Source organism: Heterocephalus glaber, unplaced genomic scaffold (assembly GCF_053883595.1).
Source record: "Heterocephalus glaber isolate CG9 unplaced genomic scaffold, H.glaber_assembly_v1.0 deba00000347, whole genome shotgun sequence".
NCBI lineage: Eukaryota > Metazoa > Chordata > Mammalia > Rodentia > Bathyergidae > Heterocephalus > Heterocephalus glaber.
The window spans coordinates 40,467-57,115 of record NW_028258143.1 but is presented as its reverse complement, the minus strand read 5'-3'; the positions used below and the strand labels follow the sequence as shown (position 1 = coordinate 57,115).

The window sequence follows — 16,649 nt, the reverse complement described above, 5'->3', positions numbered from 1 at the left end:
TTGTGTTGATATACATATATATATATATATGTATAGTGAATTATCTGAAGTTGAAATCAAGACTGCAATCTCATTTATAACACCTGCCTAGAAATAATGCAATAATAGTAAAATGTCCAAGTATAAATTTAACTAATGGGGAGAAAGATCTCTACAATGAAAACTATAAGACATTAAGAAATTCAAGAAGACACACCCAGAAAAAAATGGAAATACATTCCATGTTTATGGATTATAAGATGCCTATACTATCCAAAGCAACCTACAGATCCAACACAATTGCCTGTCATAATACTAAGATGTTCTTCATTGAAGTAGGGAAAAAAATCCTAAAATTTGTGTGAGATCACACACACACACACACACACACACACACACACACACAAAGCCAAAGCATTTTGAGGACCTATTTATAAGGTGGCAGTCAGGTACTGCCTGGGACAGAAGCCATTTCAAAAGCTTCCTTACATGTCTTGTGGTTAATGCTGGTTGGTGCCTGGAATCTCCGTTAGAAGTTTGATTTCAGAACACCTGTGTGACACCTATCAACATGACCATACCTCTTTAAATATGATATTGTAGTTCCAAGAGCATGAATCTCAAGAGAGAGTCAGGCTGAAGGAGCACTGCTTTTTTTATGACCTCATCTCAGAATTCTTGGAGAAACTCTGTATTCTATTTTCATTCAAAAGCAAAAAAGTTAGAGCCCACCTCTGATGTATGTGTTATTAAAGAATTTGCACACTGCTTTTAAAATCGTCACAGTCTTCTCATTAGTAGATATATGGATATATCATATGTTCAGTAATGCTCCACTTTAAAATTTTATAATTTTAATAAAATTGAAAAATGGGAAAATAAAGAATATTATCATGTTTTAAAACATCTTAGGAAGATACTCTTCATTAAGATTTAATAAAATATCAAGAGAGTACACTTATATTCACACAACTGCAACAGAACACTAATTAAGAGATAGAATGTCAAAATGTGAAAACATAAGAAAATGTCATTTTATATCACTGTACATGAAAAAGCCAAACAGGATGATGCTATTTTATGAAATTTCAGAGATGAAGAAAAGGGTTATCACTTTCTTCACTGCCATTCTTAGTATAACAAGTTACATAATATTTTCAGACATTTAAAGAAAGAAATAGGAAAATGTATATTATACTTGCATGACTTCAGAGAGGAAACTAAGGTGTGGAGATAATAGAAAGAAATCTGGTCTCCATAAAACTTCTTTTTTGGGGAGTATGTTCTCCATGTTAAAAATGTTCATGCAGAATATGATGAAAACTATCTAGAGAGGTTCATTCATTAGGGAGAGTTTATTGGTAATTCAGAAATTCAATGATAATATGAACATAAAAGATGAAAGAAAAAGTGAAGAACCCATCAGTGTTTATGACAAAATGTTTGTCTTCTATTCTATGCAGGCTGTCTTCAAAACATATCTGATTAGCATTCAGAAGAGCCTAGAAAAATCTCCTATCTATTCTGAATCCCATATACTGTATAACCCTAGTTAAGTGAGTTTAAAGTGATATAAGGAGAACTTTCATCCAAGCACTTTAACCCGGTGTCAGAGAAATTTCCAAAATTAACTTGATCAACTAAGGAAATGGGTCAAAGACACATGTTTTAGTGATTCTAGTTACCTTGCTTTAAAAATCCACAAACATATCTTTATCACAACTGTGACCATGAACTTGGTGCTAAAAGGGTGCCAGTGTTCTGTATTAGTAGGGTACTCTTGGTACTAATACATTGATTAATATAACTTTTTAAAAAACTGTGAAGAAAAAAGAAAGCCTTCTAAAATCAACTTCATTCTCCTAACTTTTAGAACACAGCTATTTTTTAAATGGTTTCTCCTTTTTCAATGCATATTTACTAAGTGCCTAGCAAATACAAAGATGAATAGGACACTGTCCCATTCCTTACAGAACCAAGAAGCACTTACAAAAAACAAAATATTGACCTCAACAGCAAACTGTAGTACAAAGTACAAAAGTAGTAAGTACCACCTGCCAGTTTTAGTTACCTATATCTCACTTTAATGTAAGTCACACAGTGACATTATAACAAATAGCATTCCCAATTTTATAATAAAGTGTTGTTTTGCACATACTTCAAAGGCCTTATGGATATTTTCTCTAAGGAAAATCAGGTAACAGAGTCTGAAAAATGCTTTTTATGTCAAAGGTGTAAAAGCATCTGAGAGATATAATTTAGATGCTGAAAAATTGAATTTTTAAGAGTTTGTTGGCTTAGAGGAAAATAGAAATGAGTATTGGAAAATGAGAACAATTGTTTGAAATTGGGATGAAATGATCCAGAAAATCTAGTATGCTGTAGATCCCATAACCAACAGAAACATGCAATAAAATGATAAAGTATTTCAGAGAAGATATTTATGTTCAAGAGACAAACATTACCGAATATCTGAAAGGTGCTAGAAGCTATAGTAGATGCATTATATAAATTACCTTTCACATATAGGATAGGTATTATCATAAATGGAACCAAGAATTTGGTGAGGGAGAGTCAAATAATTTCTAAAGACTACATTTTTGAAATTAATTTATAGTAAAAGTATGCCAACTCATGTCAAAAGAGAAGAAATTATCTCTGGATTTGGAAATGTGATTATGCCTTGAATTATTGAATTATTAAAGCTAAAAACATACAGTGTCAACTGCAAAAAAGTAAGAATTGAGTATGAAAATAGAAGATTCACAAAGTATATGGGCAGACTTCACTGGATCACCTTTCCTTAGCAGCATAACTGAAAGCCTTAGTCATGCCACAGCCCTACTGCCAAAGCCAACCTTGATGTGGACATAACCACATGGTACTGTGACAAGGTACCTGCAAATATTCCTGTCTGAATGATAAAATCATCTCTATTTTGAAATAAATATGTCAGGTTATTCCATTAAGGTTTCATGTCATTTGATTCACCTTATTTTGATCTCAAATTCCTTCAGCAATTTTCTTATTAAGAGTTAACTCTATAAAGATTGAAAATCAAGGAGAAAATTAACAGTCAATGTTTCTGCTCTGATCATAATTTTTCTCACTTTCCATCAACTCACCATCATTCCTCATTCACAAAATACATGAGTTTTAGTTAATGTAAGTACTGCTCTGAGAGATGGGTCTACTCAACCCATGCCAACAACATCAGACTTTGCATCTTCATATACCAAACCCCGTGCTGTGGTGTCTTTGCTGGGGTGCCCTGCATGAGCAAATAGCCCAATATCTACGATAAAATTATTCAGATGTGAGTAGGCATTGTCATATTTCACACCTCTGTGACAAAGTCATCATTATTCTCATTTCATAAATGAAGGATGGAGACTTGGAAAAATTAAATTTCTTTTGAAAAACAGGAGAAGCAGAAGACCTGAGCAGTTTCTTCAATAACCATCCAAGACATTTTTCAATTAGCTAAGGTGTTTCAGAAATAATTGAGAAAAATAAGTAATTTTTTCTAGGACAGCCTACATTTATTAACAATTAATAGTCCATCATAACCCTTATAATTGCTGAAAATTGAAATATGAATTCTTTTACATAAATCTTCACCAAAAGAAAATATTTCACCAGTGATGTTAAAAATAAATTCTGGAGCCTAAATGTGAAAAGTGGACCACATAGGTGTTATTGTAATTTTAAAGATTTCGGATACTGTTGTGACTTGAAGTTGGCATGAAATATTAATAATTTGACTAACAAAAATTATGATATTACAACCACCTTACTTCTTTTACCATCATCTAGTTATTTTCAGCTGAGTGGAACAGGCACTTCAAAGGAAGAGAAGAAGTGAAGTATTCAAGTTTCATTTATATTACATTGTTGGAAATCGACATTACTTTCATTTTTAAACTCTATGATATTTTTTCTAGTCAGAGAATGAGCTTGGTATACTTTAAGGTGCCAGTCATAAGAGAGAAGAAAAATTTTATGATCTCATATTAAAATAAGGCAAAGAGCATAATAGATAATTTTCAGTTTACCAAACTTTACTCTTCTACCATCCAATGGAGAAATTCCTCATTTCATCACAAATGAAAATATTACTATTTGTAAATAATACCACTGAAGAGACGCCTTCTATCTTTGAGTTGGAAGTTTCATGGCCTTGGCCTTTTTCTTATGTCTAGACAAATTAGCAACTGGATTTATAAACTTCTGGCTAGGCTCAATTTCAATCTTACTCCCTTATAATCCAGTTCATAATCCCATGTTGTTCTCAGTCATCCCATCATGAAAACTGAGAGAATGGAGTAGCTTTTAGGATCTACCTATTTCTCACATTTTGAAATGAAGGAAGATGTGGATTATTTACTCATTTTTTCATAAAACATTTATTTGGATAAATTATTTTTTAAATAAGAAGAGAGTTACTAAGGGAATATCCATCTGTGTTTAAGAAATATCCAAATAATCTGCTCTAAATGAGTGATGAATGAATGGTTGTATGTATCAACTGGAGATATAAATGAAAAATAAAAAACCCACTAGACTATCAAGTGATATTTCTAAGACTTATTTTTGGCTGTTGCATTCTTTTTCTCTTTCAAAATAGTAAGATACAAACCAGCAACTGTTATGTATGTAGAATATGAACCCCAACAGCACGGACAAAGTAAGCAAAGGAGGGTGAAGACATTTCATTTCTATTTCTTATGTAGTAAAGGCCAAGAAGAGTCAGGCTGAAATGAGAGAAGGTGACATTTTGGAGACAATATGTGACATTATAGTTCAATATTGAAGAGTATGATTGAAAGCACCAGCTTGGGAGCCAGGGACACTGGGTTCAAATTCTCACTGTGCCACATGTGCTCTGTGACTGTGAGGAAGTTATATAACTTCCTTGGTCCTCAGTTTCCTTAATGTGAAAAGAGCTTAAAATCAGTGTAGAGATAATTGTAGAAATGAAAAAATTGTAGAAATTAAGTTACACAATGTATGCAAAGTATCTAGCAAATTGCAAATAGCCAAAAACTGTATTGCATGAATTTTTTTTTCCTGCTTGGAGAGGGTCATAAAAGGTCCAGAAGGCAAAGTATGGTATTGTTGTAGCTTTCCATTGCTTTGAAAAATACCAGAGAAAAATAACTTAAAGGAGAAATATTGAAAGATTTCTTTTGGTTCACTGTTTTAGAGGATTCCGTCTGTGGTCACTTGGCTCCATTATTTCTGGGCTTGTAATGAAGCAGGTCATCATGATGCAGAGCATGCCGTAAATCAAAGCTGCTCACCTCATGACAGCCAGAAAGTGCCGGGCGATTAATACCTTAAACTCTTATTTTCAGTCAGAGAATTGCTTAATCCTTTGAAAGTGAAATTCTTCAAGATAAATAAGAAAAAACTTTTTTTCAATTATAACTAAGTCAAAAAATCCAACATCTTGCAAACATTATTCATTAAGGCAGTCAATCTTTGCTTTAGAGTTTTTTTCGTTTATTTTTCTTATTTTTTTCAGTGAAAATAAGGACAATATTGATCTTCTTTATTAAAATCTTACAAAGTCTACTGAGAAAGGGATAAATTCAGGGAAGAACTGACAATCCAGAAAAAACAGATTTGTTTGTTTGTTTATTCAATTCCAGAAGAGTAGCTCTCAGACTGTTCTTGGCTCTTGTGGAGTTTAAGTCCCACACTGGGGACTCCAGACTTGCCATACCTCAGGAGCATGTGCCTGCCTATATGGGGTATTTTAAATGTAAGCAGTAGAAGAGTTGTTATACCAACTGCTGTCACCCAAATAAAACTGCAGCCATCCGCATCATTGACACCAGCTGTTTCTGTTAAGGAGAAAAGTAGTATTACTTTCTTGTACATACATTTGTATGAATTCGTAAATCAGTTATATCAATATGTCTCTATTCAATCTGGTTGACCATGATCATGACCTTTAGAAGTTGTTTTTTTTAATGGATTCAGTCCTATTTTCTGATTATACAAATCATCCTCAACAAACATTTAGGCACAGCCCAAGGAAGACTGACAGTGTTTTATAAACATTCCATGAACCAAAAAGCATTCAATCAAAACATATTTAAGAATCACTACCAGTTTGATAGGTCCTGAAGGGAGAATAAGGGCAAACAGGCAGATCTCATGTGTGACAAAGATATCATTAACACTTTCTGTATCTTTTTTGAATTAGCAAGAAAATATACAATGCTGTTGCATCAAATACCCAGCCAGCCCCAGAAAGTCATTTTAACCAATTATATGTCTGTAATTGAAAATTCGTAATCTAAAAGAAACTAATCATGACACAGAAAAATATTTATATGTAAAAATTAATTTCCAGTTTCAACTTGGTGTGCATGACACTGAGGTTCCCTTGTGTCTCCTGTCATTTTTTTTTTCCTTTACTTTTTAACAGGGGATTAAAAAAAAAACCCAGCCTAAAACTAGGGTAGAATACCAGCAATACTGGAGCTATTGGGAACTCAGAACATGGCACCAAGTCTTAAGAGAAGGAAAATCTGGGGATCCTGGGATCTTACCATAGTCATCCTTTGGGGCCTTTCTTGGTTCCACCAAGTCCATGACCACTGCCACATTGGTACTGGATGATTGCTCCAAAACAGTGTTACTCTGTGGTATAAAGAGCACCATGTATTATGCAGGGATGTCCTTCATGTTTTATTTCCATCAGCACTTCTATCTGTGGCTCCTCAAACAAGATTCCTGCTATGTTCAGGCATTCTTACATAAAAGGTTCTGGGGACCACTCCCACAAGCACAGAGGAGGTGAGTGACTCCAAGCACACAAGAGGGGGCTTCCGGGCCACCGTATAACCCCCATGAGCACTGAGGAGGTGAGTCCCCCAGGCACCAGCAGCAACTCCCCCCACCATGTTGAAAAGAGAAGACAAGTAAACAAGTTTTAAAAACCAGACTTCCAGATCACCTAAAACAATCCCAAAGGGAAAAAAGATGGAACATTGTGATACTCAATCACCTGGACTCCCTGAAATGGCAACTAAAGAGGATCTGGAAACAATGAAATCAGAAATAATTTCTCAGATAACAACAGAGATTGTGTCCATAGTTCAAGACATGATTAATAAACCTAGACAGGACACAGATTAAAAAAATAGAGGAGCTGAGAAACATGATGGAATCTCAACATAGGAAACAGATGGAATCCATAAAACAGATGCAAACAGATTTCCAGGAGATTAAAAACTCTGCTGAAAGTCTACGCAGCAGAATGAACCAATGTGAGGACAGAATTTCAGATATAGAAGATAAGATTGCAATTAGGGACCAGGAAAAGAAAAATTTCTTTAAAATAGTAAGGGACCACAAGAAATCAATCCAGCAGCTGCTAGATGATGCAAAGAAGAATAATATAAGACTGATTGGACTCAATGAAGAAACAGGAGAGAGTGCAGATAACATAAAAGTACTGTTCAGAGAAGTAATGGCAGAAAACTTCCAAGCAGGGGAAAAGAGCTTGACATACAGATAAGTGAGGCATATAGGACTCCAAGTAGCTGTGATCAAAAAAAAATCTACACATAAGCATATAATTGTTAAGATTTCAGAAACCCAACAGAAGAAGAAAATTCTACAAGGAGTTAGAGAAAAGAAACAAATCACATACAAAAGAAAGCCTATCAGAATCACAGCAGACTACTCAATGCAAACCCTTAAGGCAAGAAGAGCTTGGAGTGATGTATTTCAAGGCATAAAAGAAAACAGCCTCCAACCAAGATTGATGTACCCTGCAAAATTATCTTTCAAAACTGATGGAGAAATAAGATACTTTCATGACAAAGAGCACCTTAGGTACTTCATGAATACCAAACAAACACTCCAAAAAATTTTAGACAATACCCTAGGAAAAGACAATGAAGATCACAACCCAGGAACCCCAGCAGAATGAATCCATTGCAAATGACAAGAAATTAAAAGGAAAGGAAGAGAATCCAACAAACAGAAAAAGTCATAACAATGATAAGTCAATATGTATGAGTTATAACCATTAATGTTAATGGTCTCAAAATTCACCAATCAAAAGAAATAGACTGGCACACTGGGTCAAGAAACAAGATGTAACAATATGCTGCATACAAGAAATACATTTAATTCAGAAAGAAACTCATAGTCTCAAAGCTAAAGGGGGGAAAATAATACTCCATGTGACAGGAAACCCCCCCCCCCAAAAGAAAGCACTAGTAGCTATCCTCTTTGCAGATCAAGTGGATTTCAAATGAAAATCTGAAACACTCTGGTGCTAACAATTTCAGAGAAGGGATATTCCAATTGTATGTACAAATCTATTGTGAACATGTGTTTTCATTCCTCTCAAGAAAAAACTTAGGCACAGGACTGTTGGTTCTTAACAGTAATACAAGAAATTTCTATATTGTTTTCCAAAATGATTTTGTCATTTCACACTCACATTAGCAGTATTAGAAAATTCTAACTGGTTCACACCTAAGCTGACATTTGTTCTTTTAAAACTTTTAACTTCATCTTCATAATGCGTGTATAATTCAATCTTGTTATTGTACTGATTAGTATTTTTCTGATTCTAGTGTTGTACACCTTTCCTTGTGCTGTACTGGCTATTTATCATCTTCTTGTGTCTACTTTTTAATTGGGTTGTCTATTAATGAGCTGTAAGTGTTCTTTATATATTCTGGTCATAGGTTATATGCATTATAAATATGGTCTGTTTAAGGACTACGTTTCATTTTCTTAATGATGTCATTTATAGTTCTAAATTTTGATGGAATCTCATTTATCAATTTTTTTCTTTTAAACATCATGTTTTTATATCCTAGGAAATTCTTGCCTACCCTAAATTCATAAACATTTTCCCTTATAATTTCTTCTTAAAGTTTTATAGTTTTAATCTTTCATATTTAGGTTCATAGATCCTTTCAAGTTATTTTTATGTATGGAAATAAAGGGCTGAGGTTAAGTTTTTATATAAGGATACCAGGTGTTCTAGTGCCACTTGCTGACGGCACTATGTTTTCCTCTGCTCTTGAATTGAGTTTATGTTCTACAAAATGTTACTCTTAAATAATCTTTCAAAACTCAGTGGACCATATATGTGTGGTTCTATTTCTAGATTGTCTGTTTTATCCCAATGATCTATATGTCTTTCCTTACACCAGCACTGCCTTAATTACTGTAGCTTTAGAGGAAGTCTTAAAATTAGGTACTAAGTGTCTTCCAACACTGTTTTCTTTTTCTTTTTACTTTTCTAGCCCTTTGTATTCCTACATAACTTTTAAATTTCAATATCCAATTCTTCATTGATAGCAAGTATATATAGACCTGAATTTTTATATATACCTTTTGTTTTTTAATCCTGCTAAATTTAAATACAAGTTCTAGGGGCTCCTAGAGATTTCTTAGTATTTTCTCTGTAGATGATAATTTCTTCTACATATAAAGATTTTACTTCTACCTTGCCAATCCTATGCTATTTGTTTATTTTTATTGCCAGACTCTTTTGGTTTGGGCCTATGTTTCAAAGTTTAATGGACAGATGAAGAGTAGGCATATCTGCCCTTGTTCCAGATCTTAGGGAGAAAGCATTGTATCTTCTCCATTCATATAAGGCTTTTTTGCTGGAAGTATGGAGTACATGTTTTTGATCTGTTGAGAAGGTTCTGTTCTATTTCTAGTCTCCTGATAGCTTTTACCATGAACAGCTGTAGAATTTAGTCCAACACATTTTCTGCAACCTCTGACAGGATTATGTGGCTTTTTCCTTTCCCCTGTTAAAATGATGGCTTTTGGGGGTGGATCTTCCAACGCTGAACCAACACTGCCATCCCTATAACAAAACCACTTTCTACATACTGCCAGATCTGACTTCTAATAGTTTGTTTTGTTAAACAAATTTCTATCTATGTTCATACTTTTTTCTTCTATTATCTTTATCCACTTTTAGGATTAGCACAATGTTGAGTTCCTGAAATGAGGGGAGAAGTGTTCCTTCTTTTTTCTGCTTTAAATATTTAATATAATTTATCAGTCAAAATGTATATGAGTCTGTTGTCATATAGGTAGGTTTTCATGCTAGGAATATACTTTCTTTAATAGGTGCTATTCAAATTTTATACTTCTTCCAGAGTTAGTTTCATTAATTTGTCTTTCAAGGTACTTCTTAGAAGTTGTCAAATTTATTTCAAAAAAGATTTTTGTAATATGCTTTCTAAATCCTTTTAAATTCTGGAAAATCTATGGCAATGTCTAGATCTTGACATTATAATTTTAATAATGTATAATTGATATTGTGTAATAGGAAGAAAAAGTCTAACGGAGTAAGGGAAGTGGGAGGGGTAGAGGAAAGGAAAGAAAGGAAAAGAAAAAGTATGAGAAAAGGAAAAAAATGGAAACAAAGTCTTTGCAAATAGGGAAGGGTGGAGGGGGTGAAGGGAGGGCAGGGGAAGGGAAAAAAAATAAGAACCAAAATACATCATGTAAAGGTACAAGATCCTAATGACGAATGTAATTTTATTTCATACCTAAAATGTACCAATAAGCTTAATGGAAAAAAAAAAAAAGGTTGTGGGACTTGCAGGTTATCTTAGGTCAGACAGATATAGAGCATGTTAGCTCTAATCTCTCTTAAAAATACCTGGATCCATATTAAGATCAGTCTACCAGTCATTTTTCTCATAGCAAGATTCCCTCTAGAATTTCTGGCATCATTTCTCATCAGCCAGCTTTCGACTGGTTCACCTCTCCCCACCGGAGGGATCCTTAAATTGAAACCTCAGGGACAGGAAGTTGGGATCTCACATCCTACCTGGCTGGGCAATACCCTGGTTTCTGTTTGTTTCTCTCCCTAGAAATGAACTCTAGATTTCATTTCCTTTTTTTTTCTATGTAAATAGGGAAGGGTGGAGGGAGTGAAGGGTGCACAGGTAATGGGGAAAAAATAAGAACCAAGATAACATCATGTACAGGTACAGGCACCCAATGACAAATGTAAACGAACTGTATACCTAAAATGGACCAATAAAAGAACTAAAAAAAAAAAAGAACTCTAGTAACTAAGAGGCCAGGGACCCAAAAGATTGCTATTATACAATTTTTTTCAGGAAAATGGGACTTCCTTGCCTAGTAACTTCTCAACTAAAAAGAAACACTCAGGGCCGGCATTTAGCTCAGTGGTGCCCCACCTGCCTCAAAAGTGCAAGGTCCTGAGTTCAATCCCCAGTCCTGGAATAAATAAATAAATAGAATCACTTGAGTTAATTTTCTCATAAAACAGAAGTATGCTTTAAGATCATTTGTAATTTCCACTTCTGGTCACAGAAGAGATTAACTTGCAATGCGTTGTTTTTCCTACTGCAAAACTTCACTTGAAAAATGTACATGACTCGTCTTATATGTACTATGTATTGCTAGATATTAGCTATTCAGTTTTCACATAACACTTAATGCATATGAGAAGTAACCTATACCTTGTAGGTTAAAAGAGAGATGACAATGATAGACATTTGAGTTGGCACTTCAGAAAGAACTCAGTCAGTGTCTTCTGCATACTTGACTAGAATAACAGGATCAGAAAAATAAATACAGAGAGTACTAAAGAAAATATTATAAGACTGATGGGCCCTGGTACTGAACAACACTGGATCAGGATCAGGGAGAAGTATTAGAGAAAAAGGAAATATCTAATGGGCTTCTTCCATCTGTCTAATTTATTTGCTATAATTTAGAGGACATTGTGGCTTTAGAGAAGAGTAGGGTCTAGCTAATGGAAAGAGAAGGATGGTATAATGTGGAGAAAATCCACAGATGCTGCTGTGGCTCTGGAGTCACCACAAAAAGACATCAGAGTAGGGTGTCAACTCCTTCACAGTCTTGAGGCCATCAGTGTAATATCAGTTCCTTGTCTCAAAGATATTTACCTAATCAAATGAATATCACACAAGCGCATACAATAAAATGAGAGGAATTAAGTACCATTCTCGGTTCTTACCAAAAGGTCCATAGAGAACTGTGTCACTTTTCTGTTCTGTAATTTGCTGTTTTCCTCTCTTGGGTGTATTTCCTTCTCTTTAAAGTTTCTTGGTGTTTTGCAGAATATGATGGCATTTTATCTGAAAGAATTTGGTAAATGTTCTCTGAGTCTAGGAGGCTGCAATTTAACAAATGGCTTCCTCATACAAACTATAAGTATGATACAAAATGATTGACAACTGTGCCAACATTTGAAAAGCAAGAAAGAGCTTTAAAGTATACAGTAGCTGAGTCCAGGACTGGAATTTATCATCAGCCCTGGAGATTGTGGGTTTTTTTCTGGCAATATAAAGTATGTGTCATTGTAATACAGCTCTTACAAAGATTTTTAAACATGTCATTAAACAAACATGCCAGAATGATGGGCCTAGAAGAAACCAGTTTTAAAATAACAACAATAGAATCAAAATACATTATCACCAGATAATGGTCTCCTACTGTTTGATAAAGGGCTCAGCTTCTAAAGCCAAAACAAACACAGAGGCACAGCCAAGATGTTTGTTTTAGAAGTGGAAGACATTGATCTTATGACACATTTCTATTACAATGGTTTTATTTCTACAGTCAGAATACTCTACTTAAAATTATGCTGTCTAATTTCAGGAATATTCAGGAGAAGAAAAGTTGCTCATAGTGCAGCTAAGCACATTTATCTCCTGTCTGTAGACTGATATCTTTTCTCCTTCATTTATTATCCATTCCCAGCATCCCCAAGAAAAATATCTGCAAAATAGTAAAACGAAACCAATAAGAGCCAGGGTCACTAAATGAAGTAGGGGTATGAGTTGTAAAAGAATCACCAGAAGTAGCATTGCTTTTTCACTGCTGCATTTTGAACACTCTTGGTCAAACCTGAAATCAGTAATGGTATCTTCAGCAGAGATGGAATTAAAAATGTCTAAAGGCCATCTTTACTTCCATTGCTACAGATGTGCTTAAGAACACTGACAATATTGAGGAGGCCTGGCCAGTGTCTCAGGGAATAGGGATAAGTGTATATCTGCTGAAAACCTCGGGCACTGGAGTCACATTCTTTTTTAAAATGATTAATTTGATTGGTACATTTTAGATCTACATAATGATCACATTCATCATAGGGAATTTGTACCTGGATATAATGTATCTTGATTCTTCTTTATTCCCCAATCCCCTCCCCTCCCTTCAACTTCTATGCCCCTCCTTATTCACCACAGTTTTATTTTCATTTTTTCCTTGTATTCTCTTTTTATTCTTTCCCCTTCCTTCCTTTCCTTCTGCCCCTTCCCTGGTTCCCCTTCCTATTTGGACATTTTCTTCCGGTTTCCCAGTATCTATTATATATTTTGGTCCTTATTTAGCCATTTGGTTTCTCACACCGGGGAAACAATGTGGTACTTAAACATATGTGTGTCCGATTTATTTCACTTAAGAGTATGGTCACGAGGTGCATCCATTTACCTAGAAATGTCTGAAGTTTGAACTCTTTTATGGCAGAGTAATACTCCATTACATAAAAAAAATCTACAACTTCTTTATCCATTCATCCACTGACAGACCCATGCCCCCAATTTAAAGACCCAGTCCCAAACTAGGCATCTGAAATGAATACACATTTCTCAGATGGAAATGTACAAGTGGCAAATAAGCATATGAAGAAATGTTCAACATCACTGGTCATTCAAGAGTTGCAAACTAAAACAACACTGAGAGTCCATCTCACTCCGGAAAGAATGGCTGCTATCAAGAAATCAACCAATAACAAATGGTGGTGAGGCTGTGGGAAAAAAGGAACCCTTCTCCTCTGTTGGTGGGAGTGTAGACTGGTACAATCACTGTGGAAATCTGTATGGAGGGGCCACAAAAAACTAAAACTTAAGGTTTCATTTGATTCAGTTATTCCCCTTCTTGGTATCATCCCAAAAGAATTAAAAGCATCATACCACAATGATATATGCAGACCCATGTTTATAGCAGCATGATTTGAAATAGCTAAATCTTGGAAACAGCCCAAATGAAGTCACATTCTTGATGTGATGTTAGGATAGCTCTCTTCCAGGAAGTGGGAGGGGTAGAAGAAAGGAAAGAAGGGAAAGGAAAAAATGGAAACACAGTCTTTGTAAATAGGCAGGGGTGGAAGGGTTGAAGGGAAGCCAGGGGGATGGGGAAAAAATAAGAACCAAGATATATTATGTAAAGGTACAAATTTCCAATGATGATGTCATCACATTGTATACCTAAAATGTACCAAACAGTGCATTTTAAAAAAAGCATAACTCTCTTCCTTTCTGTAACCCTCATGCTTTACCCATGTCATGATGAAGACTGTGTTCCTTTCTTTGAAACAAAGCTCAATGAGTTCTGGTTCTTGTGCCAGTATGTTTATCTTCATAATTCATGTAATCAGAGTCAATCTTAAGAGTGTTGGTGCAGTATTGTTGAAGATTGGTAGCTATATTATTTAACCTGCTCAAAATACCTCTCCCAATCTAACACTTGCACTGCCTGTCAAAACTCTGAACAAATTTTATTAGGTAGTAGTTTGGGACAAGCACTGGGCCTCCCAAACATCCAGGTTCCAATAGACCTCTGGTAGCAAGAACATTTTAAGCACTACCATGGGCTAAGCATCCTACAACAATGATCAGAAGAGGACTGAAGTAGAGACTAAGACATAAAATGGGGATCCAGACAAACAGACAAATTAAAAAGTAGGATAAGTGCTGTAATACAATTCTCCCAGAGAGGATAGGGCTAATTTGAAAAAAGTCCCTCCAGTTCTCAATTAGCTCTTAATGATGGTGACCGTGAAGAGAGCAATTTCAGATGAGAAGATGAAAGCCAGATTACATTACAGTCCTAATAACTGGGAAGATTAGTTGATGAGACAATTAACTACTCTATTGAAAATTTTACTTGAAAATAGGTAAACCCTGATTGGTAGCAAATGAGATGTCAAGAGTCAAGAGAGCATTTAATTCCTTTAAAGATAAGAGAGTTGGGCCGGGGATTTAACTCAGTGGTTCCACTGCCTGCTGCACAAGCTCAAGGACCTGAGTTCCATCCCCAGTACCAAACAAAAAAACAAAACAAAAAAATAAAGATGAGAGAGTTGAGATCATATCTATGGGCTATAGTGAAGGAACTCTCACAGGATTTCTTTTTAAAGTTTTTAAAGTCAACTTTTAAAATGAAAATACTACTGGGAGAGAAGGCTCTTAGTAAAATCTGTCAGTTGTCAGTTAACACCTTAGCAGGGCACAGGATGCTACTGGATGCCAAGAGAAGACAGGAGAGCGCTGCTCCCGATGAGGTGGGAGAGCACCCAGTACCTGCTGCTTCACAGTTACACCTGGGAGTCAGCCAAGGAATCCCAGCTGGTCCTGCTTTGACAAACAATCCTTTCTCTCCTGCAATAGCTTGGAATGTAAGAACACAAACAGCCTCCAGTGAATGTGTTTGCACATTACTCTTTCTTCCTGGGATTAGTTTTCAATTAAATGAGGACAGAGATTACAGAAGCTAACCAGGAATTACATGTAAATTTGATTATTTTAAATATATTCAAAATAATGCAGATTTGTAAAAAGTTAAAAGACTATATAATACATGAAATAAGAAAGGAGGCAATCTTTATCCCCTGACTCCTCTATATACCATACTCTACACCATCGCCATACACCCAATGGTAATCATTGTTACTGATGTGGTAAAGGACTTTCTGTACTTGTTCTGTGCATTTGCATGCACATATGTGAGCATAACACATGGGTGATTTAGTTACCTGGCACCCTTACCAAGCACTTGTTTTTCCTAATCTAAAATGTATACATAGGCAAAAATATTATTGGGGAAGTTCTCATATACCTATTGTAATAATAATAAATAGCTAATATTTACTAAGTACTCACAACATTCCAGATATTGTTCGAAGCACATTTTCACTTTTTAGTTTTAGAAATAAGAATTACTTAAGTCAAGTATAGTGGCACACACACCTGGAATCTATGCACTCTGGGAGGATGAGGCAGGAGGATTCCTTCAAGTCCAGCCTGGGCAAGTTATTGACTTAACAAGACAATATTTCAAAATAAAAAATAAGAAAGGGCTGGGGATGTAGCTCTGTGTGAAGGTCCTTGGTTCGATATCCAGTACCACAAAGCAAAGGACAGAAAGGAAGGAGGGAAAGAAGGAAGGAAGGAAGGAAGCAAGGACGGAGAAAGAAAGAAAGAAAGAAGAGAGGGGGAAGAATAAAACATAAGAATAATTAATTAAATGTATCCTCATAAATGGCCAAAACTAAAAATAAAGCAAAAATCCTCATAATTAGTTTCCCTAATCCTCAAACCTGCCTCTATCATGACCATTGTTATATGTGGATATCCTCCTAGACATGGTAGTTAGGTGGTTACCCTAGACATATTTTAAATGCACCTATATGTATATGCAAAAAAGTAATTTCCTTTGTAACTATTATCATACTGTAGATATTGTACATAACTATATTTTCATTGTAATCATGCAGCTCTATTTCAAACTGTATAAATCTAACTCATTCTGTTTAATATTTGCATAGAATGCATGCTAATCCATTCTATGGTTTTACCATAGATTAATTAGCCATTTTTCTG

General features: G+C 35.1%; 1 long non-coding RNA gene across 1 annotated transcript in view; it reads right to left on the bottom strand.

Annotated features, from left to right (window-relative positions):
• Nucleotides 1-1,035: 1,035 nt before the first annotated feature.
• Nucleotides 1,036-16,649, bottom strand: part of LOC147829830 (uncharacterized) — a 52,488-nt gene continuing 36,874 nt past the window's right edge. Inside the window, exons 2-4 of the long non-coding RNA XR_015445936.1 lie at nucleotides 12,002-12,122; nucleotides 6,543-6,633; nucleotides 1,036-5,828 (exon numbers count right to left, since the gene is read on the bottom strand). This is a non-coding gene — a long non-coding RNA (uncharacterized LOC147829830). The remainder of the gene's footprint in view (nucleotides 5,829-6,542; nucleotides 6,634-12,001; nucleotides 12,123-16,649) is intronic.